Genomic DNA, 26,021 nt, shown 5'->3' on the forward strand with positions numbered 1-26,021 from the left:
CGTGTAATATAATCAGAGACATGGTCTAGTGTAGTAGCATCAGAGACAGGGTCCAGTGTAATAAACAGGGACAGGGTCTAGTGTAATAAACAGAGACAGGGTCTAGTGTAATATAAACAGAGACAGGGCCGAGTGTAACATAATCAGAGACAGGGTCTCGTGTAATATAATCAGAGACAGGCTCTAGTCCAATATAATTAGAGACATGGTCTAGTATAATATAATCAGAGACAGGGTCTAGTGTAAATACAGAGACAGGGTCTAGTGTCATATAAACAGAGACAGGTTGTCGTGCAATGTTAACAGAGACAAGGTCTAGTGTAATATAACCTGAGACAGGGTCTAGTGTATTATAATCAGAGACAGAGTCTAGTGTAATATAATCAGAGAAAGTGTCTAGTGTATTATAAACAGAGACAAGGTATAGTGTGATATAAACAGAGACAGGGTCCAGTTTAATATAAACCGAGACAGGGTCTAGTGTAATATAATCAGAGACAGAGTCTAGTGTAATATAATCAGAGAAAGTGTCTCGTGTATTATAAACAGAGACAAGGTATAGTGTGATATAAACAGAGGCAGGGTCCAGTGTAATATAAACCGAGACAGGGTCTAATGTAATATAAACAGAGACAGGGTCTAGTGTAATATAATCAGAGACAGGGTCTCGTGTAATATAATCAGAGACATGGTCTAGTGTAGTAGCATCAGAGACAGGGTCCAGTGTAATAAACAGGGACAGGGTCTAGTGTAATAAACAGAGACAGGGTCTAGTGTAAAATAAAAAGAGACAGGGTGTAGTGTAATATTAATAGAGACAGGGTCTAGCATAATATAAACAGAGACACGGTCCAATGAGATATAAACAGAGACAGAATTTAGTGTACTAAAAACAGAGACAAGGTCCAGAGAAATATAAACAGAGACTTGGTCTCGACTAATATTAAAAGGGACAGCGTCTACTGTAATATAACCAGAGACAGGGTCAAGTGTAATATAAACAGAGAAAAGGTCTAGAGTAATATTAACAGAGGCAGGGTCTGGTGTAATATAATCAGAGACAATTTCTAGTGTATTATAAACAGAGATAGCGTCTAGTGTAATATAAGCAGAAACAGGGTCTAGAGTAATATAATCAGAGACAGGGCCTAGAGTAAATACAGAGACAGGGTCTAGTGTCAGATAAGGAGACAGGGTCTCGTGCAATATTAACAGAGACAAGGTCTAGTGTAATATAACCAGAGACAGGGTCTAGTGTATTATAAGCAGAAACAGGGTCTCCTAAATTATAAACAGGGACAGGGTCTAGTGTAATATAAACAGAGACACGAACTAGTGTAAGATAAACAGAAACAGTGTCCAGTGTAATGTAATCAGAGACAGGGTCTAGTGAAATATAATCAGAGACAGAGTCTAGGGTAATATAATCAGAGAAAGTGTCAAGTGCATTATAAACAGAGACAAGGTATAGTGTGATATAAACAGAGACAGGGGCCAGTTTAATATAAACCGAGACCGGGTCTAATGTAATTTAAACAGAGACAGGGTCTAGTGTAATATAATGAGAGACAGGGTCTCGTGTAATATAATCAGAGACATGGTCTAGTGTAGTAGCATCAGAGACAGGGTCCAGTGTAATAAACAGGGACAGGGTCTAGTGTAATATAAACAGAGGCAAGGTCTAGTGTAATATAATCAGAGACAGGTCTAGTGTAATTTAAACAGAGACAGGGTCTAGTGTAATATAATCAGAGAAAGCCTCGAGTGTAAGATAAGCAGCGACAGGATCTAGTGTATTATAAAGAGAGACAGCGTCTAGTGAAATTTAGACAGAGACAAGGTCTAGTGTAATATAACCAGTGACAGGGTCTAGTGCATTATAAGCAGAAACAGGGTCTAGTATATTATAAACAGAGACAGGGTCTAGTGTAATGTAAACAGAGACACGATCTACTGTAAGCTAAACAGAAACAGGGTCCAGTTTAATGTAATCAGGGACAGGATCTAGTGTAGTATAATCAGAGGCAGGGTCTAGTGTAATATAATCAGAGACAGTGTCTAGTGTAATATAATCAGAGACAGGGTGTAGTGTAATATAATCAGAGACAGTGTCTAGTGCATTATAAACAGAGACAAGGTATAGTGTAATATAAGCAGAAACAGGGTCTAGTATATTATAAACAGAGACAGGGTCTAGTGTAATGTAAACAGAGACACGATCTACTGTAAGATAAACAGAAACAGGGTCCAGTTTAATGTAATCAGGGACATGATCTAGTGTAGTTTAATCAGAGGCAGGGTCTAGTGTAATATAATCAGAGATAGTGTCTAGTGTAATATAATCAGAGACAGGGAGTAGTGTAATATAATCAGAGACAGTGTCTAGTGCATTATAAACAGAGACAAGGTATAGTGTAATATAAACAGAGACAGGGTCTAGTGTAATCTAATCAGAGACAGGGTCTAGTGTAATATATTCAGAGGCCGGGTCTCGTGTAATATAATCAGAGACAGGGTCTAGTCTAAGATAATCAGAGACATGGTCTATTGTATTATAATCAGAGACAGGATCTAGTGTAATAAACAGGGACAGGGTCTAGTGTGATATAAACAGAGACCGGATCTAGTGTAATATAAACAGAGACAGGGCCGAGTGTAATATAATCAGAGAAAGTGTCTGGTGTATTATGAACAGAGACAAGGTATCGTGTGATATAAACAGAGACAGGCTCCAGTGTAATATAAACCGAGTCAGGGTCTAATGTAATATAAACAGAGACAGGGTCTAGTGTAATATAATCAGAGGCAGGGTCTCATGTAATATAATCAGAGACATGGTCTAGTGTAGTAGCATCAGAGACAGGGTCCAGTGTAATACACAGGGACAGGGTCTAGTGTAATAAACAGAGACAGGGTCTAGTGTAATATAAAAAGAGACAGGGTGTAGTGTAATATTAATAGAGACAGGGTCTAGCATAATATAAACAGAGACACGGTCCAATGAGATATAAACAGAGACAGGGTTTAGTGTACTAAAAACAGAGACAAGGTCCAGAGAAATATAAACAGAGACTTGGTCCCGACTAATATTAACAGGGACAGCGTCTACTGTAATATAACCAGAGACAGGGTCAAGTGTAATATAAAAAGAGAAAAGGTCTGGAGTAATATTAACAGAGGCAGGGTCTAGTGTAATGTAATCAGAGACAATTTCTTGTGTATTATAAACAGAGACAGGGTCTCGTGTAATATAAGCAGAGACAGGGTCTAGAGCAATATAATCAGAGACAGGGTCTAGAGTAAATACAGAGACAGGGTCTAGTGTCATATAAAGAGACAGGGTCTCGTGCAATATTAACAGAGACAAGGTCTAGTGTAATATAACCAGAGACAGGGTCTAGTGTATTATAAGCAGAAACAGGGTCTCCTATATTATAAACAGGGACAGGGTCTAGTGTAATATAAACAGAGACACGAGCTACTGTAAGATAAACAGAAACATGGTCCAGTTTAATGTAATCAGGGACAGGATCCAGTGTAGTATAATCAGAGGCAGGGTCAAGTGTAACATAATCAGAGACAGTGTCTAGTGTAATATAATCAGAGACAGGGTGTAGTGTAATATAATCAGAGACAGTGTCTAGTGCATTATAAACAGAGACAAGGTATAGTGTAATATAAACAGAGACAGGGTCTAGTGTAATCTAATCAGAGACAGGGTCTAGTGTAATATATTCAGAGGGAGGGTCTCGTGTAATATAATCAGAAACAGGGTCTAGTCTAAGATAATCAGAGACATGGTCTATTGTATTATAATCAGAGACAGGATCTAGTGTAATAAACAGAGACAGGGTCTAGTGTGATAAAAACAGAGACCGGATCTAGTGTAATATAAAGAGAGACAGGGCCGAGTGTAACATAATCAGAGACAGGGTCTCGTGTAATATGATCAGAGACAGGCTCTAGTCCAATATAATCAGAGACAGGGTCTAGTGTAAATACAGAGACAGGGTCTAGTGTCATATAAACAGAGACAGGTTCTCGTGCAATATTAACAGAGACAAGGTCTAGTGTAATATAACCTGAGACAGGGTCTAGTGTATTATAAGCAGAAACAGGATCTCCTATATTATAAACAGGGACAGGGTCTAGTGTAATATAAACAGAGACACGATCGAGTGTAAGATAAACAGAAACAGTGTCCAGAGTAATGTAATCAGAGACAGGGTCTAGTGTAATATAATCAGAGACAGAGTCTAGTGTAATATAATCAGAGAAAGTGTCTGGTGTATTATGAACAGAGACAAGGTATAGTGTGATATAAACAGAGACAGGCTCCAGTGTAATATAAACCGAGTCAGGGTCTAATGTAATATAAACAGAGACAGGATCTAGTGTAATATAATCAGAGACAGGGTCTCGTGTAATATAATCAGAGACATGGTCTAGTGTAGTAGCATCACAGACAGGGTCCAGTGTAATAAACAGGGACAGGGTCTAGTGTAATAAACAGAGACAGGGTCTAGTGTAATATAAAAAGAGACAGGGTGTAGTGTAATATTAATAGAGACAGGGTCTAGCATAATATAAACAGAGACACGGTCCAATGAGATATAAACAGAGACAGGGTTTAGTGTACTAAAAACAGAGACAAGGTCCAGAGAAATATAAACAGAGACTTGGTCTCGACTAATATTAACAGGGACAGCGTCTACTGTAATATAACCAGAGACAGGGTCAAGTGTAATATAAAAAGAGAAAAGGTCTAGAGTAATATTAACAGAGGCAGGGTCTGGTGTAATATAATCAGAGACAATTTCTAGTGTATTATAAACAGAGATAGCGTCTAGTGTAATATAAGCAGAAACAGGTTCTAGAGTAATATAATCAGAGACAGGGCCTAGAGTAAATACAGTGACAGGGTCTAGTGTCAGATAAGGAGACAGGGTCTCGTGCAATATTAACAGAGACAAGGTCTAGTGTAATATAACCAGAGACAGGGTCTAGTGTATTATAAGCAGAAACAGGGTCTCCTAAATTATAAACAGGGACAGGGTCTAGTGTAATATAAACAGAGACACGAACTAGTGTAAGATAAACAGAAACAGTGTCCAGTGTAATGTAATCAGAGACAGGGTCTAGTGAAATATAATCAGAGACAGAGTCTAGGGTAATATAATCAGAGAAAGTGTCAAGTGCATTATAAACAGAGACAAGGTATAGTGTGATATAAACAGAGACAGGGGCCAGTTTAATATAAACCGAGACCGGGTCTAATGTAATTTAAACAGAGACAGGGTCTAGTGTAATATAATGAGAGACAGGGTCTCGTGTAATATAATCAGAGACATGGTCTAGTGTAGTAGCATCAGAGACAGGGTCCAGTGTAATAAACAGGGACAGGGTCTAGTGTAATATAAACAGAGGCAAGGTCTAGTGTAATATAATCAGAGACAGGTCTAGTGTAATTTAAACAGAGACAGGGTCTAGTGTAATATAATCAGAGAAAGCCTCGAGTGTAAGATAAGCAGCGACAGGATCTAGTGTATTATAAAGAGAGACAGCGTCTAGTGAAATTTAGACAGAGACAAGGTCTAGTGTAATATAACCAGTGACAGGGTCTAGTGCATTATAAGCAGAAACAGGGTCTAGTATATTATAAACAGAGACAGGGTCTAGTGTAATGTAAACAGAGACACGATCTACTGTAAGCTAAACAGAAACAGGGTCCAGTTTAATGTAATCAGGGACAGGATCTAGTGTAGCATAATCAGAGGCAGGGTCTAATGTAATATAATCAGAGACAGTGTCTAGTGTAATATAATCAGAGACAGGGTGTAGTGTAATATAATCAGAGACAGTGTCTAGTGCATTATAAACAGAGACAAGGCATAGTGTAATATAAGCAGAAACAGGGTCTAGTATATTATAAACAGAGACAGGGTCTAGTGTAATGTAAACAGAGACACGATCTACTGTAAGATAAACAGAAACAGGGTCCAGTTTAATGTAATCAGGGACAGGATCTAGTGTAGTTTAATCAGAGGCAGGGTCTAGTGTAATATAATCAGAGATAGTGTCTAGTGTAATATAATCAGAGACAGGGAATAGTGTAATATAATCAGAGACAGTGTCTAGTGCATTATAAACAGAGACAAGGTATAGTGTAATATAAACAGAGACAGGGTCTAGTGTAATCTAATCAGAGACAGGGTCTAGTGTAATATATTCAGAGGCCGGGTCTCGTGTAATATAATCAGAGACAGGGTCTAGTCTAAGATAATCAGAGACATGGTCTATTGTATTATAATCAGAGACAGGATCTAGTGTAATAAACAGGGACAGGGACTAGTGTGATATAAACAGAGACCGGATCTAGTGTAATATAAACAGAGACAGGGCCGAGTGTAATATAATCAGAGAAAGTGTCTGGTGTATTATGAACAGAGACAAGGTATCGTGTGATATAAACAGAGACAGGCTCCAGTGTAATATAAACCGAGTCAGGGTCTAATGTAATATAAACAGAGACAGGGTCTAGTGTAATATAATCAGAGGCAGGGTCTCATGTAATATAATCAGAGACATGGTCTAGTGTAGTAGCATCAGAGACAGGGTCCAGTGTAATACACAGGGACAGGGTCTAGTGTAATAAACAGAGACAGGGTCTAGTGTAATATAAAAAGAGACAGGGTGTAGTGTAATATTAATAGAGACAGGGTCTAGCATAATATAAACAGAGACACGGTCCAATGAGATATAAACAGAGACAGGGTTTAGTGTACTAAAAACAGAGACAAGGTCCAGAGAAATATAAACAGAGACTTGGTCCCGACTAATATTAACAGGGACAGCGTCTACTGTAATATAACCAGAGACAGGGTCAAGTGTAATATAAAAAGAGAAAAGATCTGGAGTAATATTAACAGAGGCAGGGTCTAGTGTAATGTAATCAGAGACAATTTCTTGTGTATTATAAACAGAGACAGGGTCTCGTGTAATATAAGCAGAGACAGGGTCTAGAGCAATATAATCAGAGACAGGGTCTAGAGTAAATACAGAGACAGGGTCTAGTGTCATATAAAGAGACAGGGTCTCGTGCAATATTAACAGAGACAAGGTCTAGTGTAATATAACCAGAGACAGGGTCTAGTGTATTATAAGCAGAAACAGGGTCTCCTATATTACAAACAGGGACAGCGTCTAGTGTAATATAAACAGAGACACGAGCTACTGTAAGATAAACAGAAACATGGTCCAGTTTAATGTAATCAGGGACAGGATCCAGTGTAGTATAATCAGAGGCAGGGTCAAGTGTAACATAATCAGAGACAGTGTCTAGTGTAATATAATCAGAGACAGGGTGTAGTGTAATATAATCAGAGACAGTGTCTAGTGCATTATAAACAGAGACAAGGTATAGTGTAATATAAACAGAGACAGGGTCTAGTGCAATCTAATCAGAGACAGGGTCTAGTGTAATATATTCAGAGGGAGGGTCTCGTGTAATATAATCAGAAACAGGGTCTAGTCTAAGATAATCAGAGACATGGTCTATTGTATTATAATCAGAGACAGGATCTAGTGTAATAAACAGAGACAGGGTCTAGTGTGATAAAAACAGAGACCGGATCTAGTGTAATATAAAGAGAGACAGGGCCGAGTGTAACATAATCAGAGACAGGGTCTCGTGTAATATGATCAGAGACAGGCTCTAGTCCAATATAATCAGAGACAGGGTCTAGTGTAAATACAGAGACAGGGTCTAGTGTCATATAAACAGAGACAGGTTCTCGTGCAATATTAACAGAGACAAGGTCTAGTGTAATATAACCTGAGACAGGGTCTAGTGTATTATAAGCAGAAACAGGATCTCCTATATTATAAACAGGGACAGGGTCTAGTGTAATATAAACAGAGACACGATCGAGTGTAAGATAAACAGAAACAGTGTCCAGAGTAATGTAATCAGAGACAGGGTCTAGTGTAATATAATCAGAGACAGAGTCTAGTGTAATATAATCAGAGAAAGTGTCTGGTGTATTATGAACAGAGACAAGGTATAGTGTGATATAAACAGAGACAGGCTCCAGTGTAATATAAACCGAGTCAGGGTCTAATGTAATATAAACAGAGACAGGATCTAGTGTAATATAATCAGAGACAGGGTCTCGTGTAATACAATCAGAGACATGGCCTAGTGTAGTAGCATCAGAGACAGGGTCCAGTGTAATAAACAGGGACAGGGTCTAGTGTAATAAACAGAGACAGGGTCTAGTGTAATATAAAAGGAGAAAGGGTGTAGTGTAATATTAATAGAGACAGGGTCTAGCATAATATAAACAGAGACACGGTCCAATGAGATATAAACAGAGACAGGGTTTAGTGTACTAAAAACAGAGACAAGGTCCAGAGAAATATAAACAGAGACTTGGTCTCGACTAATATTAACAGGGACAGCGTCTACTGTAATATAACCAGAGACAGGGTCAAGTGTAATATAAAAAGAGAAAAGGTCTAGAGTAATATTAACAGAGGCAGGGTCTAGTGTAATATAATCAGAGACAATTTCCAGTGTATTATAAACAGAGACAGGGTCTAGTGTAATATAAGCAGAGACAAGGTCTAGAGCAATTTAATCAGAGACAGGGTCTAGAGTAAATACAGAGACAGGGTCTAGTGTCATATAAAGAGACAGGGTCTCGTGCAATATTAACAGAGACAAGGTCTAGTGTAATATAACCAGAGACAGGGTCTAGTGTATTATAAGCAGAAACAGGGTCTCCTATATTATAAACAGGGACAGGGTCTAGTGTAATATAAACAGAGACACGAACTCGTGTATGATAAACAGAAACAGTGTCCAGTGTAATGTAATCAGAGACAGGGTCTAGTGTAATATAATCAGAGACAGAGTCTAGTGTAATATAATCAGAGAAAGTGTCCAGTGTATTATAAACAGAGACAATTTCTAGTGTATTATAAACAGAGACAGTGTCGAGTGTAATATAAGCAGAGACATGTTCTAGAGTAATATAATCAGAGACAGGGTATGGAGTAAATATAGAGACAGGGTCTATTGTCATATAAAGAGACAGGGTCTCGTGCAATATTAACAGAGACAAGGTCTAGTGTAATATAACCAGAGATAGGGTCTAGTGTGTTATAAGCAGAAACTGGGTCTCCTATATTCTAAAAAGGGACAGGGTCTAGTGCAATATAAACAGAGACACGATCTAGTGTAAGATAAACAGAAACAGTGTCCAGTTTAATGTAATCAGAGACAGGGTCTAGTGTAATATAATCAGAGACAGAGTCTAGTGTAATATAATCAGAGAAAGTGTCTAGTGCATTATAAACAGAGACAAGGCATAGTGTGATATAAACAGAGACAGGGTCCAGTGTAATATAAACCGAGACAGGGTCGAATGTAATATAAACAGAGACAGGGTCTAGTGTAATATAATCAGAGACAGGGTCTCGTGTAATATAATCAGAGACATGGTCTAGTGTAGTAGCATCAGAGACAGGGTCCAGTGTAATAAACAGGGACAGGGTCCAGTGTAATAAACAGAGACAGGGTCTAGTGTAATATAAAAAGAGACAGGGTGTAGTGTAATATTAATAGAGACAGGGTCTAGCATAATATAAACAGAGACACGGTCCAATGAGATATAATCAGAGACAGGGTTTAGTGTACTAAAAACAGAGACAAGGTCCAGAGAAATATAAACAGAGACTTGGTCTCGACTAATATTAACAGGGACAGCGTCTACTGTAATATAACCAGAGACAGGGTCAAGTGTAATATAAACAGAGACAAGGTCCAGTGTAATATAAAAAGAGAAAAGGTCTAGAGTAATATTAACAGAGCCAGGGTCTAGTGTAATATAATCAGAGACAATTTCTAGTGTATTATAAACAGAGACAGGGTCTAGTGTAATATAAGCAGAGACAGGGTCTAGAGTAATATAATCAGAGACAGGGTCTAGAGTAAATACTGAGACAGTGTCTAGTGTCATATAAAGAGACAGCGTCTCGTGCAATATTAACAGAGACAAGGTCTTGTGTAATATAACCAGAGACAGGGTCTAGTGTATTATAAGCTGAAACAGGGTCTCCTATATTAAAAACAGGGACAGGGTCTAGTGTAATATAAACAGAGACACGAACTAGTGTAAGATAAACAGAAACAGTGTCCAGTGTAATGTAATCAGAGACAGGGTCTAGTGTATTATAAACAGAGACAAGGCATAGTGTGATATAAACAGAGACAGGGTCCAGTTTAATATAAACCGAGACAGGGTCTAATGTAATTTAAACAGAGACAGGGTCTAGTGTAATATAATCAGAGACAGGGTCTCTTGTAATATAATCAGAGACATGGTCTAGTGTAGTAGCATCAGAGACAGGGTCCAGTGTAATAAACAGGGACAGGGTCTAGTGTAATATAAACAGAGGCAAGGTCTAGTGTAATATAAACAGAGACAGGGTCTAGTGTAATGTAAACAGAGACAGGGTCTAGTGTAATATAATCAGAGAAAGCCTCGAGTGTAAGATAAGCAGCGACAGGATCTAGTGTATTATAAAGAGAGACAGCGTCGAGTGAAATTTAAACAGAGACAAGATCTAGTGTAATACAACCAGAGACAGGGTCTAGTGCATTATAAGCAGAAACAGGGTCTAGTATATTATAAACAGAGACAGGGTCTAGTGTAATGTAAACAGAGACACGATCTACTGTAAGATAAACAGAAACAGGGTCCAGTTTAATGTAATCAGGGACAGGATCTAGTGTAGTATAATCAGAGGCAGGGTCTAGTGTAATATAATCAGAGACAGTGTCTAGTGTAATATAATCAGAGACAGGGTGTAGTGTAATATAATCAGAGACAGTGTCTAGTGCATTATAAACAGAGGCAAGGTATAGTGTAATGTAAACAGAGACAGGGCCTAGTGTAATCTAATCAGAGACAGGGTCTAGTGTAATATATTCAGAGGCAGGGTCTCGTGTAATATAATCAGAGGCAGGGTCTAGTCTAAGATAATCAGAGACATGGTCTATTGTATTATAATCAGAGACAGGATCTAGTGTAATAAACAGGGACAGGGTCTAGTGTAATGTAAACAGAGACCGGATCTAGTGTAATATAAACAGAGACAGGGCCGAGTGTAACATAATCAGAGACAGGGTCTCGTGTAATATAATCAGAGACAGGCCCTAGTCCAATATAATCAGAGACATGGTCGAGTGTAATATAATCAGAGACAGGGTCCAGTGTAATAAACAGAGACAGGGTCTAGTGTAATATAAAAATAGAAAGGGTCTAGTGTAATATTAACAGAGACAGGGTCTAGTGTAATATAAACAGAGAATCAGTATAACGTAATATAAAAAGTGACAGGGTCTAGTGTAATAGAATCAGAGACAGCGTCCAGTGTAATATAAAGAGCGACAGGGTCTAATGTAATATAAACAGCGACACGGCCTAGTGTAATATGAACTGAGACCGATCCTAGTGTAATATAAACAGAGACAGGGTCTAGTGTAATATAAAACAGAGACAGGGTCTAGTGTAATTTAAACAGTGACAGTGTCTAGTGTAATATAAACAGAGACAGGGTCCAGTGTAATATAAACAGAGACAGGGTCTAGTGTAATATAAACAGAGAAGGGGTCTATCGTAATATATTCAGAGACAGGGTCTAGTGCAATATAAACAGAGACAGGGTCTAGTGTAATATAAACAGAGACAGGGTCTAGTGCAATATAAACAGAGACAAGGTCTAGTGTAATATAAGCAGTGACAAGTTCAAGGGATATAAAAAAAAGAGAGGTTCTAGTGCAATACAAAGAGAGACAGGGTCTATTGTAATATAAACAGAGACAGCGTATAGTGCAATATAAAGAGAGACAGGGTCTAGTGTAATATTTACATAGACAGGGCCTAGTGTAATATAAAGAGAGACAGAGAGACGGACTAGTGAAATATAAACAGAGACCGAGTCTAGTGTAATGTAATCAGAGACATGGTCTAGTGTAGTATAATCAGAGACAGGTTCTCGTGTAATAAACAGGGACCGGGTCTAGTGTAATATAAACAGAGGCAACGTCTAGTGTAATATAAACAGAGACCGGGTCTAATGTAATATAAACTGAGTCAGCATCTCGTGCAATATAAACAGAGACCGGGTCTCGTGTAATATTAACAGAGACAGGGTCTAGTGTAATATAAACAGAGACAGGGTCTAGTGTAATATAATCAGAGAAATGGTCGAGCGTAAGATCAGCAGCGACAGGGCCTAGTGTAATATTAACAGAGACAGGGTGCAGTGTAATATCAACAGAGACAGCGTCTACTGTAATATTAACAGAGACAGGGTCTACTGTAATATATACAGAGAATCGGTATAACGTAATACAAAAAGTGACAGGGTCTAGTGTATTGGAAAAAGAGACAGGGTCCAGTGTAATATAAAGAGAGACAGCGTCTAGTGTAATATAAAGAGCGAGAGGGCCTAGTGTAATATGAAGAGAGACCGGGTCTAGTGTAATATAAACAGAGACAGGGTCTAGTGTAATATAAATCAGAGACAGGGTCTAGTGTAAGACAAACAGCGACAGGGCTTAGTGTAATATGAAAATAGACAGGGTCTAGTGTAATATAAACAGAGGCAGTGTCTAGTGTAATATAAGCAGAGACCGGGTCTAGCGTAATATAAACAGAGACAGGGCCTAGTGTAATATAAACAGAGACAGGGTCTATAGTAATATAAGCAGAGACAGTGTCTCGTGTAATATAAACAGAGACAGGTTCTAGTGTAATATAAACAGAGAAGGGGTCTAGCTTAACATAAACAGAGACAGGGTCTAGTGTAATATAAACAGAGACAGGGTCCAGTGTAATATAAACAGAGACAGGGTCTAGTGTAATATAAACAGAGAAGGGGTCTAGCGTAATATAAACAGAGACAGGGTCTAGTGCAATATAAACAGAGACAGTGTCTAGTGTAATAGAAACAGAGACAGGGTCTAGTGTAATATAAACAGAGACAAGGTCTAGTGTAATATAAGCAGAGACAAGGTCAAGTGAAATAAAAACAGAGAGAGGTTCTAGTGTAATACAAATAGAGACAGTGTCTATTGCATTATAAACAGAGACAGCGTATAGTGCAACATAAAGAGAGACAGGGTCGAGTATAATATTTACATAGGCAGGGTCAAGTGTAATATAAACAGAGAGACGGTCTAGTGAAATGTAAACAGAGACCGGGTCTAGTGTAATATAATCACAGACATGGTCTAGTGTAGTATAATCAGAGACAGGTTCTAGTTTAATAAACAGGGACCGGGTCTAGAGTAATATAAACAGAGGCAAGGTCTAGAGTAATATAAACAGAGACCGGGTCTAGTGTAATATAAACAGCGTCAGGGCCTAGTGCTATATGAACAGAGACCGGGTCTAGTGTAATATAAATCAGAGACAGGGTCTAGTGTAAGACAAACAGCAACAGGGCTTAGTGTAATATGAAAATAGACAGGGTCTAGTGTAATATAAACAGAGACAGTGTCTAGTGTAATATAAGCAGAGACCGGGTCTAGCTTAATATAAAGAGAGACAGGGCCTAGTGTAATATAAAAAGAGACAGGGTCTATAGTAATATAAGCAGAGACAGTGCCTAGTGTAATATAAACAGAGACAGGGTCTAGTGTAATATAATCAGAGAAACGGTCGAGTGTATGATAAGCAGCGACAGGGCCTAGTGTAATATTGACAGAGACAGGGTCCAGTGTAATATAAACAGAGACAGCGTCTAGTGCAATATAACCAGCGACTGGGCCCATTGTAATATAAACAGAAACAGCATCTAGTGAAATTTAAACAGAGACAAGGTCTAGTGTAATATAACCAGAGACAAGTTCTAGTGCATTATAAGGAGAAACAGGGTCTCGTATATTATAAACACAGACAGGGCCAAGAGTAATGTAAACAGAGAGACGATCTAGTGTAAGATAAACAGAAACAGGGTCCAGTGTAATGTAATCAGGGACAGGATCTAGTGTAATATAATCAGAGACAGGTCTAGTGTAATATAATCAGAGACAGTGTCTAGTGTAATATAATCAGAGACAGGGTGTAGTGTAATATAATCAGAGGCAGGGTCTAGTTTAATATAAAACGAGACAGGGTCTAGTGTAATATAAACAGAGACAAGGTCTAGTGTAATATAATCAGAGACAGGGTCTAGTCAAATATAATCAGAGACATGGTCTAGTGTATTATAATCAGAGACAGGGACCAGTGTAATATAAACAGAGACCGGATCTAGTGTAATATAAAAAGAGACAGGGTCTAGTGTAACATAATCAGAGACAGGGTCTAGTGTAATGTAAACAGAGACAGGCTCTAGTCTAATATAATCAGAGACATGTTCTAGTGTAATAAACAGAGGCAGTGTCTAGTGTAATATAATCAGAGACAGGGTCTAGTGTAATAAACAGGGACAGGTTCTAGTGTAATATAAAAAGAGATAGGTTCTAGTGTAATATTAACAGAGACAGGGTCTAGTGTAATATAAACAGAGACTCGGTATACCGTAATATAAAGAGACAGGGTCTAGTGTAATATAAACGGAGACAGGGTCTAGTGTAATATAAACAGAGACAGGGTCTAGTTTAATATAAACAGAGACAGTGTCTAGTGTAATATAAACAGAGACAGTGTCTCGTGTAATATAAACAGAGACAGTGTCTAGTGTAATATAAACAGAGACAGGGTCTAGTGTAATATAAAGAGAGACAGGGTCTAGTGTAATATAATCAGAGACAGGGTCTAGTGTAAGATAAACAGCGACAGTTTCTAGTGTAATACAAAGAGAGACAGGGTCTATTGTAATATAAACAGAGACAGGGTCTACTGTAATATAAACAGAGACAGCGTCTAGTGCAATATAAACAGAGAACGGCTCTAGTGTAATATTAACAGAGACCGGGTCTAGTGTAATATAATCAGAGAAAGGTCTAGTGTAATATAAACAGAGACAGGGTACAGTGTAATATAAAGAGAGACAGAGCCTAGTGTAATATACAGAGAGACAGAGTCTACTGTAATATAAACAGAGACAGGGACTAGTGTAAAATAAACAGAGACAAGTTCTAGTGTAATATATTCAGAGACAGGGTCTATTTTTATCTCATCAGAGACAGGGCCTAGTGTAAAATAAACAGAGACAGGGCCTAATGAAATATAATCTGAGACAGGGTCTATTGTAAACTTATCAGAGACAGGGTCTGGTTTAATATAATCAGAGACAAAGTCTAGTGAAATATAATCAGAGACAGCGTCTAGTTTAATATAAAGTGAGACAGGGTCTAGTGTAATATAATAACAGACAGGTTCTAGTGTAATATAATCAGAGACAGGGTGTAGTGTAATATAATCAGAGACAGGGTTTAGTGTAATATAAACAGAGACAGGGTCTAGTGTACCATAAACAGAGACAGGGTGCAGTATAATATAAACAGAGACAGCTTCCAGTTTAATATAATCAGGGACAGGGTCCATTGTATGATAAATAGAGACATGGTCTAGTGTATTATAAACAGAGTCCGGGTTTGGTCTATTATAAACAGAGACATGGTCTAGAGTCATTTAAACAGAGACAGGGTCTAGTTTAAGATAACAAGAGACAGGGCCTAGAGTAATATAAACAGAGACAGGGTCTAGTGTAATATACAGAGAGACAGAGTCTACTGTAACATTAATAGAGACAGGACTAGTGTAATGTAAACAGAGACAAGGTCTAGTGAACTTTAAACAGAGACAGGGTCTACTGCAATATAATCAGAGAAAGAGTCTAGTGTAATATAAACAGAGACCGGGCCTAAGGTAATATAATCAGAGAGAGGGTCTAGTTTAATTTAATCAGCGATAGGGTCTAGTGTAATATAATCAGCGACAGCGTCTAGTTTAATATAACCAGGGACAGTGTCTGGTGTAAGTTAAACAGAGACATGTTCTCGTGTATTATAAACAGAGACATGGTCTAGTCTATTATAAACAGAGACAGTGTCTAGTGTTATATAAACAGAGAGAGAGTCTAGTGTATGATAAAAATAGACAGGGCGTTGTATAATAGAAAAAGTGACAGGGTCTAGTGTAATATACACAGAGAGAGATTCTAATGTATTACAAACAAAGACAGGTTCTAGTGTAATATAAACAGAGGCAGAGCCTAGTGTAATATAAACAGAGACAGGGTCTATGTAATATAAACAGACAGAGGGACTAGTGTAATAATAACAGAGACAGGGTCTAGAGTAATATAAACAGAAACAAGGTCTAGTGCAATATAAATAGAAACAGGTGCTAGTGTAATATAAACACAGACAGTGTCTTGTGTAATATAAACAGAGACAGGGTCTAGAGTAATATAAACAGGGAAAATGTCTAGTGTAACATTAACAGAGAGAGTGTCTAGTGTAATATAAGAAGAGAGAGGGTCTAGTGTAATATATACAGAGACGGTGTCTAGTGTAATATAAACAGAGACAGGGTCTAGTGTAATAAAAGCAGAGACAGTGTCTAGTGTAATATAAAGAGAGACACGGTCCAGTGACATATAAACAGAGACAGGGTCTAGTGTACTATAAACAGAGACAAGGTCCAGAGAAATATAAACAGAGACAGGGTCTCGCCTAATATTAACAGAGACAGCGTCTAGTGTAATATAACCAGAGACAGGGTCTAGTGTAAGATAACCAGAGACAAGGTCTCGTCTATTATAAACAGAGACAGGGTCTACTGTAATATAAATAGAGACAAGGTCCAGTGAAATATAAACAGAGATAGGGTCCAGAGTAATATTAACAGAGACAGGGTCTAGTGTAATATAATAAGAGCTGGGTCAAGTGTAATATTAACAGAGACAAGATCCAGTGTAATATAAAAAGAGACAGGGTTTAGTGTAAGTTCAACAGAGACAGTGTCTTGTGTAGTATAAACAGAGACAGGTTCTAGTGGTAATTTAACCGAGACAGGGTCTAGTGTAAGATAACCAGAGACAAGGTCTCGTCTATTATAAACAGAGACAGGGTCTACTGCAATATAAACAGACACAGGGCCTAGAGTAACATAAACAGAGACAGGGTCTAGTGTAATATAATCAAAGACAGGGTCTAATGAAATATAAACAGAGACAGGGTCTAGTGTAATATAAACAGAGACAGGGTGTAGTATAATATAAACAGAGACAGCTTCTATTTTAATATAATCAGGTATAGGGTCTATTGTAAGGTAAACAGTTACATGGTCTAGTGTATTATAAACAAAGACAGGGTCTGGTCTATTAAAAACAGATACAGGGTATAGTGTAATATAAACAGAGACAGGGCCTAGTGTAAGATAAAAAGAGACAGGGTCTAGTCTAATATAAAAAGAGACAGGGACAAATTTAATATAAACAGAGACAGGGTCTAGTGTAATATAAAGAGAAACAGGGTCTAATGTAATATAAAAAGAGACAGGGCCTAGTGTAATATAAACAGTGACAGGTTCCAGTGTAATATACAAAGAGAGAGGGTCTACTGTTATATAAACAGAGGCAGGGTCTAGCGTAATTTAAACAGAGACAAGCTCTAGTGTTATATAAACAGAGACAGGGCCTAGTGTAATATAATCAGAGACAGGGTCTAGTGTAATATAATCAGAGACAGGGTCTAGTTTAATATAATCAGGGACAGGGTCTAATGCAAGATAAACAGAGACATGGTCTCGTGTATTATAAACAGAGACAGTGTCTAGACTTTTATGAACAGAGACAGGGTCTAATGTAATTGGAGCAGAGATAGTGTCTAGTGTATGGTTAGAAGAGACAGGACATCGTGTAATAGAAAAAGTGACAGGGTCGAATGTAATATAGACAGCGAGAGATGCTAATGTAATATAAACAGAGACAGGTCCTCGTGTAATATAAAAAGAGACAAGGTCTAGTGTAATATATACAGATACAGGGTCTGGAGTAATTTAATCGGAGACAGCGTCTAGTTTAATATAATCAGGGACAGGGTCTAGTGCAACACGGTGGCATGGTGGTTAGCACTGTTGCCTCACAGCGCCAGAGACCCGGGTTCGAATCCGGCCTCGGGCGACTGTCTGTGTCGAGTTTGCACATTCTCCCCGTGTTTGCGTGGGTTTCCTCCGGGTGCTCTGGCTTCCTCCCACAGTCGAAAGATGTGTGGGTTATGGTTGATTGGCTATGATAAATTGACCCTTAGTGTTTGGGGAATTAAATACGTGGGGTTACGGGGATCGGGTGGGATATGTGTTGGTGCAGGCTCGATGGGCCGAAATGGCCTCTATCTGCACTGTGTGATTTCTGTGAACATAAACAGAGATATGGTCTAGCGTATTATGAACAGAGATACCGTCTAGTGTTATATAACAAGAGACAGCGCCTAGTGTAATATTACCAGTGGCAGGGTCTCGTGTAATATAAACAGAGACAGGGCCTAGCGTAATATAAACAGAGACAGGGCCTAGCGTAATATAAACAGAGACAGCGTCTAGTGTAATATAAAGAGAGATAGGGTCTAGTGTGATATAAACAGAGATAGGGTCTAGTGTAATTTAAACAGAGACAGCGTCTAGTGTAATATAAACAGAGACAGGGTCAAGTGCAATATAAACAGAGACAGGATCTAGTGTAATATAAAAAGAGAGAGGGTCCAGTGGAATATGAACAGAGCCATGGTCTAGTGTAATATAAACAGAGACGGAGTCGAGTGTAATATAAGCAGATACAGGGTCTAGTGTAATAAACAGAGATAAAGTCTAGAGTAATATAAGCAGAAACAGGGTCTAGTGTAATATAAACAGAGACAGGGTCTAGCGTGATATAAAAAGAGAGAGGTTCCAGTTGAATATGAACAGAGCTCATGGCCTAGTGTAATATAAACAGAGATGGAGTCGAGTATAATATAAGCAGAGACACGGTCTAGTGTAATATAAACAGAGATAAGGTCTAGTGTTATATAAACAGAAACAGGGTCTAGTGTATTATAATCAGAGACAGGGTCTAGTGTAATATAATCAGAGAGGTGCCCTGGAGTAATATAATCAGAGACAGGGTGTAGTGTAATATAATCAGGGCAGCGTCTAATGTTATATAAACAGAGACATGGTCTAGTGTAATATAAACAGAGACAGGGTGTAGTACAATATAAAGAGAGAGAGCGTCTAATGTAATATATTCAGGGACAGGGTCTAGTGTAATATAAACAGAGACATGGTCCAGTGTATTATAAAGAGAGACAGGGTCTAGTCTGTTATAAACAGAGACATGGTCTAGTGTAATATAAACAGATACAGGGTCACATGTAAGACAAACAGAGACAGGGCCTAGTGTATTATAAACAGAGACAGGGTCTCGTCTAATAAACACAGAGAGATCATCTACTGTAATGTAAACAGAGACAGGGTCTAGTGTAATATAAACAGAGACAAGGTTTAGTGTAATGTAAACAGAGACAAGGTCTAGTGTATTATAAACAGAGACAGGTACTAGAGTAATATAAACAGAGATAGGGTCTAGTGAAATATAAATACAGACAGGGTCTAGTGTAATATAAACAGAGGCTGGGTCTACTGTAATATAAGCTGAGACAGGGTCTAGCGTAATATGAACAGAGATACGGTCCAGTGAGATATAAACAGAGACGGGGTCTAGTGTAATATAAACAGAGACAAGGTCCAGTGAAATAAAACCGAGACAGGGTCTAGACTAATATTAACAGAGACAGCGTCTAGTGTAATATAAGCAGAGACAGGGTCTAGTGTAATATAAACAGAAACCGGGTCTAGTGTAATACAAACAGAGACAGGGTCTAGTGTAATATAAACAGAGAGTGGATCCAGTGTAATATAAACAGAGACAGTGTCTAGTGTAATAAAAACAGAGACAGGGTCTAGTGTAAAATAGACAGAGACAGGGTCCAGTTTAATTTAGACAGAGACAGGTTCTAGTGTGATATAAACAGAGACAGGGTCTAATGTAATATAAACAGAGACTGGGTCTTGTGTAAGAAAAGCAGAAACAGGGTCTAATAACTGAGACAGAGCCTAGTGCATTTCAAATAGAAACATGGTTTCGTTCAGTATTAACTGAGGCAGAGTTTCGGGCTTCAACAAATTAAAGCATAGTCGCCAAAGGTGGGGCGAAGGGCGTGGGGAATGTAATAAAGGCCTGCATTTAGGATGGCAGAACTCTCGCAGTTTTGTAGGGATGGAACAGTTTACAGAGTTATGCAGCGGCGAGGCCATTGAGGAATTTTAGCACAAATCTGGAGAATTTTAAAATCCAGGGTGGTGAAGATCTGCTGAAAATTGTAAAAAGCGACATGGAGTATTTGAAGCCACCAGGAGGTTTGAATCTCGACGGAAATGTCGACTACAATTGGCGGATTTTTAAACAACAATTCGAACTCTACATTGCAGCCATCGGATTCGGTACGAAGCCAGACGCAAGGAAGATAGCGTTGCTGCTTACGGTTGCAGGCCCACAGGCGATAGAGGTATTTAATATATTTGTATTTAATCCAGCGGATAACAGAGAAAAATTAGAAGATGTGCTAAAAAATTTTGCTGCACATTGCTCTCCCAAAAAGAATGAGACGCATGAAAGATACATCTTCCGTTCTCGGAAACAGCAACAAAATGAAACTTTTGTTAGGTTTATAACTGATCTGAAACTGAAAGCACAGACATGTAATTTCTCTGAGCTCAAAGCATCCATGATTCGTGACCAGATTGTGTTTGGTATTCATGATAAAAAAAGTCAGGGAACGTCTGTTGAGAGAAACCGAACTAAATTTGGAAAATGCAGTGAAAATATGCAAAGCCAGCGAGCTAGCTCGAAATCACGTGAAGACTTTCAGTGAAATCAATAATGATGCGAATGTAATGCGAATGTAACGAGTGATAATGCTGCTGTCGGTGCTGTGTCCTACAAGGGGAAGAAACGTGGGCAGAACAGAAATGAAAAGCAATCGGAGGATGAAATTTTTAATTGTATAAGCTGTGGTTACAAACACCAGTTAAGACAATGCCCAGCGTTTGGAAAAATGTGCACAAAGTGTAATGGAAAGAATCACTTTGCCAAACAATGCCTTTCAAAAGTAAAGATGACGAAAGGGCAACGAGTTAATGCGATTGAGGACACTGATGTAAGTGAGACATTTTTTGTAGGAATGGTGTCATGTGATGATATCAAAAAAGATACAGAAAATGTGCAGCCCTCAGAAATAGACAATGCTGAACATAAAGTTAATGCAGTAAAAGAGGACAAATGGATGATCCCACTGTAGATAAATGGAGCATTAGTTACATTGAAACTGGACACTGGGGCAAAAGCAAACTTAATCAGTATGAGTGACATTAACAATATGAAAGAAAAGCCCAAAATACAGAAAAAGTCAGTACTACTGAAGGACTATAATGGACAGAAAATAGATAGCTTATGTGTATGCAGACTTAAAGTGACAGTCAAAGACAAAGTGCATCATCTCATGTTTTCTGCTGTGGCTGAAAGGCTTAATTCACTACTGGGTGACAAAGCTTGTGAGGACTTAGAACTGGTCAAAAGAGTCTACTGTATAAACTGTGCCATAAGCAGACCAGATGACTCGGTGGATTCTGTAGTGAATAATTTCCAGGATGTTTTCAAAGGATTTGGAGTTCTACCATTCACTTACAAGATCCAGCTAAAGCAGGATGCTCAGCCAGTGGTACATGCTCCACGATGAGTTCCAGCATCCCTGCGTGACCGGCTCAAGAATGAACTGGACAGAATGACCACACTAGGAGTAATCAGGAAAGTCGAAGAGCCAACAGACTGCGTTAACTCCATGGTATGTGTAAAGAAAAAGAACATTGATCTAAGAATATGCATGGATCCAAAGGACTTAAATGCAAACGTAAAACGGGATCACTACCAGATTCCCAAGCGAGAAGAAATCACCAGTGAAATGTCAGGTGCCAGATACTTTACAAAGCTCGATGCCTCACAAGGATTATGGCAACTAAAACTGGATGAAGAGAGCACCAAATACTGTACCTTCAACACACCATTTGGCAGGTATTGTTTCCTCAGAATTCCTTTCGGGATAATATCTGCATCTGAAATCTTTCATAGAGCGATGGAACACATAATTGAAGGTCTTGAAGGAGTTCGGGTCTATGTTGATGACATCATCATCCGGGGCTCCACAATGAAAGAACACAATGAGAGACTGACTGAAGTGCAACAGAGCATACGCCGGAATGGACTGAAGCTCAACAAAGCCAAGTGTCAGTTTGGTGTCCAGGAAATCACTTTCCTAGGAGATAATCTATCTGGTAAAGGAATAGAGCCAGATATGGGAAAAGTAAACGCCATACTCAAAATGCCCCGACCCACTGACAAAAAAGGAGTGCTGCACAGCATGGGGATGAGAAACTTCATTGGAAAGTTCATTCCTAACTTGTCAGCCAAGACAGCCTGTCTGCGGGACCTGCTACATAAAACAAATGAGTTCGCATGGACAGAAAGACATGAACAAGAGTGGATAAACCTCAAAACAGTGCTGACAACTACACCTGTACTCACCTTCTTTGACCCAACCAAAAGAATCAAAGTGTCAACGGATGCATCAAAAGTTGGCCTAGGTGCGGTCTTGCTACAAGCAGATGGTGAAGATTGGAAGCCTGTTGCCTATGCCTCCAGGTCTATGACTGATACTGAGTGTCGATATGCCCAGATTGAAAAGGAAAGTCTAGGCTTGGTAGTTGGACTAGAAAAGTTTCATGGCTACATATATGGACTTCCCACCTTCACAGTTGAGACAGACCACAGCCCTCTGGTTGCCCTCATTAAAAAAAACCTGAATGAGATGTCCCCAAGTATTCAACGACTCATGATGAAGCTGCAAAGATATGACTTTGAACTGATCTACACACCAGGCAAATACATAGTGTTAGCAGATGCACTATCCCGAGCACCCACAATGAGTCATGTGAGCTCTACTGAAGAAGGCGTGGATGTTCATGTGAGTAAGGCCACTGCTGCGCTGCCCGTGCCAGACACAAAATCAAAGCAAATAGCAGAAGAAGCAGTAAAAGGTACAGTATTACAAACAGTAATAGAGAACATTCATCATGGTTGGCCAAAAGGTTCCTGTCCAAAATATTTTCACATAAGGTCAGAATTGAGTGTCGCAAGTGGACTATTACTAAAACAGAACAGAATAGTCATTCCACAGGCTCTACGTCAAGACATGCTCAAAAGGATTCATGAGGGATACCTCGGAATTGAAAAATGCAAAAGGAGAGCAGGAGACACTGTTTATTGGCCTGGCATAAATAAGGACATTGAGAACATGATAGGCAAATGTGAGACATGTCAGAAACACCAAAGCAAACAAGCAAAGGAACCAATGATAGTAGCTGACATACCAACAGCAGCATGGCAAAAGGTTGGTATGGACCTTTTTCATTTAAATGGTAAAGACTATCTAATAGTGATTGACTACTATTCTAACTATCCTGAGATGGCGCTGCTCTCAAGCACCACAGCAAGCAGTGTCATAATGCATGTGAAATCCATCTTCGCCAGACATGGAATTCCCAGGATTGCCGTTAGCGACAATGGTCCGTGCTGCAACTGTAAGGAGTGGCAACAGTTTGCAGCACATTATGACTTTCAGCACATCGCATCCAGTCCTTTGTATGCTCAGTCAAATGGTAAGGCAGGGAAAGGTGTTCAAGTTCTCAAGCAGCTACCGAAGAAAGCAAGTCTGATCCTTATCTCGCCCTGCTGAGCTACCGAGCCTCACCTTTAGACTGTGGTTCTTCACCTGCTGAACTACTAATGGGTAGCAAGTTGCACACCACGCTACCCTGCTGTGTAAAAGAACAGCAAAGTGAGGAACTTAGACAGAGACTTCATCTGTTAAAGCTGAAACAGAAATCATACTATGACAAGTCATCCAAAATTTTAAAACCATTGACAAAATGATGTTGCCAGGATTGAGGATCCAGATGCATGGAACAGGAAAGCTACAGTTCTTGAGGAAGTAGGACCAAGGTCATACACTGTTAGAACTGAGGAAGGACAGATTCTCAGGAGGAACCGCCGTTCCCTCCTAAAAACACAAGAGACTATTCAAGACCAGATTGATGACAATGCCGCAACTGCATCTTGCCATTCACCGCCAGAACAATCTCATGAAGACACATCAGACTTACGCGTGTTGAGAAGATCCACACGTGAAGTAAAAGAGCCTGATAGACTTAATCATTGAGTACAATGTAAAGCTTTGAAAATGTGTTGACTGTTTTGAAAATGTTTATGTTTATAGAGCACTAACAAAAGTGTTACTGATATTATCTTTATTGTTTTTTTGAAAGTTGATTGATATTGATTTTGTTAAACCTCAAAGAAAGGGGGATGTAGTGATCAATAGCATGTCATTCTATAGTGGACACTAGGTGGCGCTGTGTAGAGCTGTATATAGCTGTATGTTTAAGACTACATTACCCATGAGGCACTAGGCTACCCAGAAGGCAACAGTCAAGATGGCAGCCTGCACACAGGAGCACACATGGAAGCCTCTACAGATACTGTACCTAGAGAACGTGTACTGAATAAATAACTAGCTAGAAGCTAGCTGTGTTCATAATAAGAATGTCCAATTATTAATGAACATAACATAGCATTGCCGGATTCGGAGCCAATCTAAGTCAGTGAGCACAGGGCTGATGGCTAAACAGGGTTTGGTACGATTTAGGATGCGGGTAGAAGAGTTTTTGATGAGCTCAAGTTGATGGAGTAGAATACTTTAACCGCTGGGCTGGTTGACCCACTGTTGGAGTGCTGTGTGCAGTGCCTGACATCTCATTATAAGAAGGGTATTAACGTTATAGAGACTGTAACAGCTTTCATTCATTGGGACAACCCGAGAAAGGGGAGCTACAGTTATGATGAGAGATTTCACATTTTCATTTAAGCAAACAAGGCTAAGGGATCGAATCGAGATTTTCTTAATTGTTGAAAGAGCTTTATTGGCAGGAAGATGGAAAAACTGGTTCCTCTGTTCGAGGAGTCAGTAACAAAAAGTCATCAAATTTAAATTGTCAATAAGAGAGTGAGAGAGGGACCAGGTAATATATGTGTGTGCAGGGTTATTGGAACATTGGAATACTTTGCCACATAGAATGGCTGAAGCAGAGAACATAAAGGGATCCAATAGTTTAGAGGTTATGTTGCTGAATTAGCAATCTCGAGGCCTGGGCTAATAATTCATGAATTAAAATCACACCATGGCATTTCAACTCAGATTTTTTAAAGCTGTAAATAAATAATCTGGTGTCAGTAAAATTACTCATGAAACTATCGATTGTGTTAAAAGCCCAACTGGTTCACTAATGTCCATTTAGGGAAGGAAACCTGCCGTCCTTATCCTGTCTGGCCTATATATGACTGTAGTCCCTCATTAACGTGGTTGACTCTGAACTGTCCTTTGAAGTGGTCCAGCAAACCCTAGTTGTATCAAACTGCTGGAAAGTGCCGAACTGCAGTGGTTCAAGCAGAAGGCCCACCACCACCTTCTCAAGGGGCAACTACAGGATGGGCAATAAATGCCGGCCTTTTCAGCGGTGCCCACATCTTGAGAATTAAAGCTTTCTCCTTCTACTTAGGCAGTCCCTCGGAATCGAGGATGACTTGCTTCCACGTTAAAAATGTGTTCGCAGGTGACTGATGAGTCCAATGTGGGACCTACAGTCTCTGTGACAGGAGGGGGCAGCACGGTGGCATAGTGGTTAGCACTGTTGCCTCACAGCGCCAGGGACCCGGGTTCGAATCCGGCCTCGGGCGACTGTCTGTGTGGAGTTTGCACATTCTCCCCGTGTTTGCGTGGGTTTACTCCGGGTGCTCTGGTTTCCTCCCACAGTCCAAAGATGTGCAGGTTAGGTTGATTGGCTATG

The sequence above is a fragment of the Somniosus microcephalus genome, chromosome 4, assembly GCF_052327205.1.
Source record: "Somniosus microcephalus isolate GS21.2 chromosome 4, FLI_Smic_1.0, whole genome shotgun sequence".
Classification (NCBI taxonomy): Eukaryota; Metazoa; Chordata; class Chondrichthyes; order Squaliformes; family Somniosidae; genus Somniosus; species Somniosus microcephalus.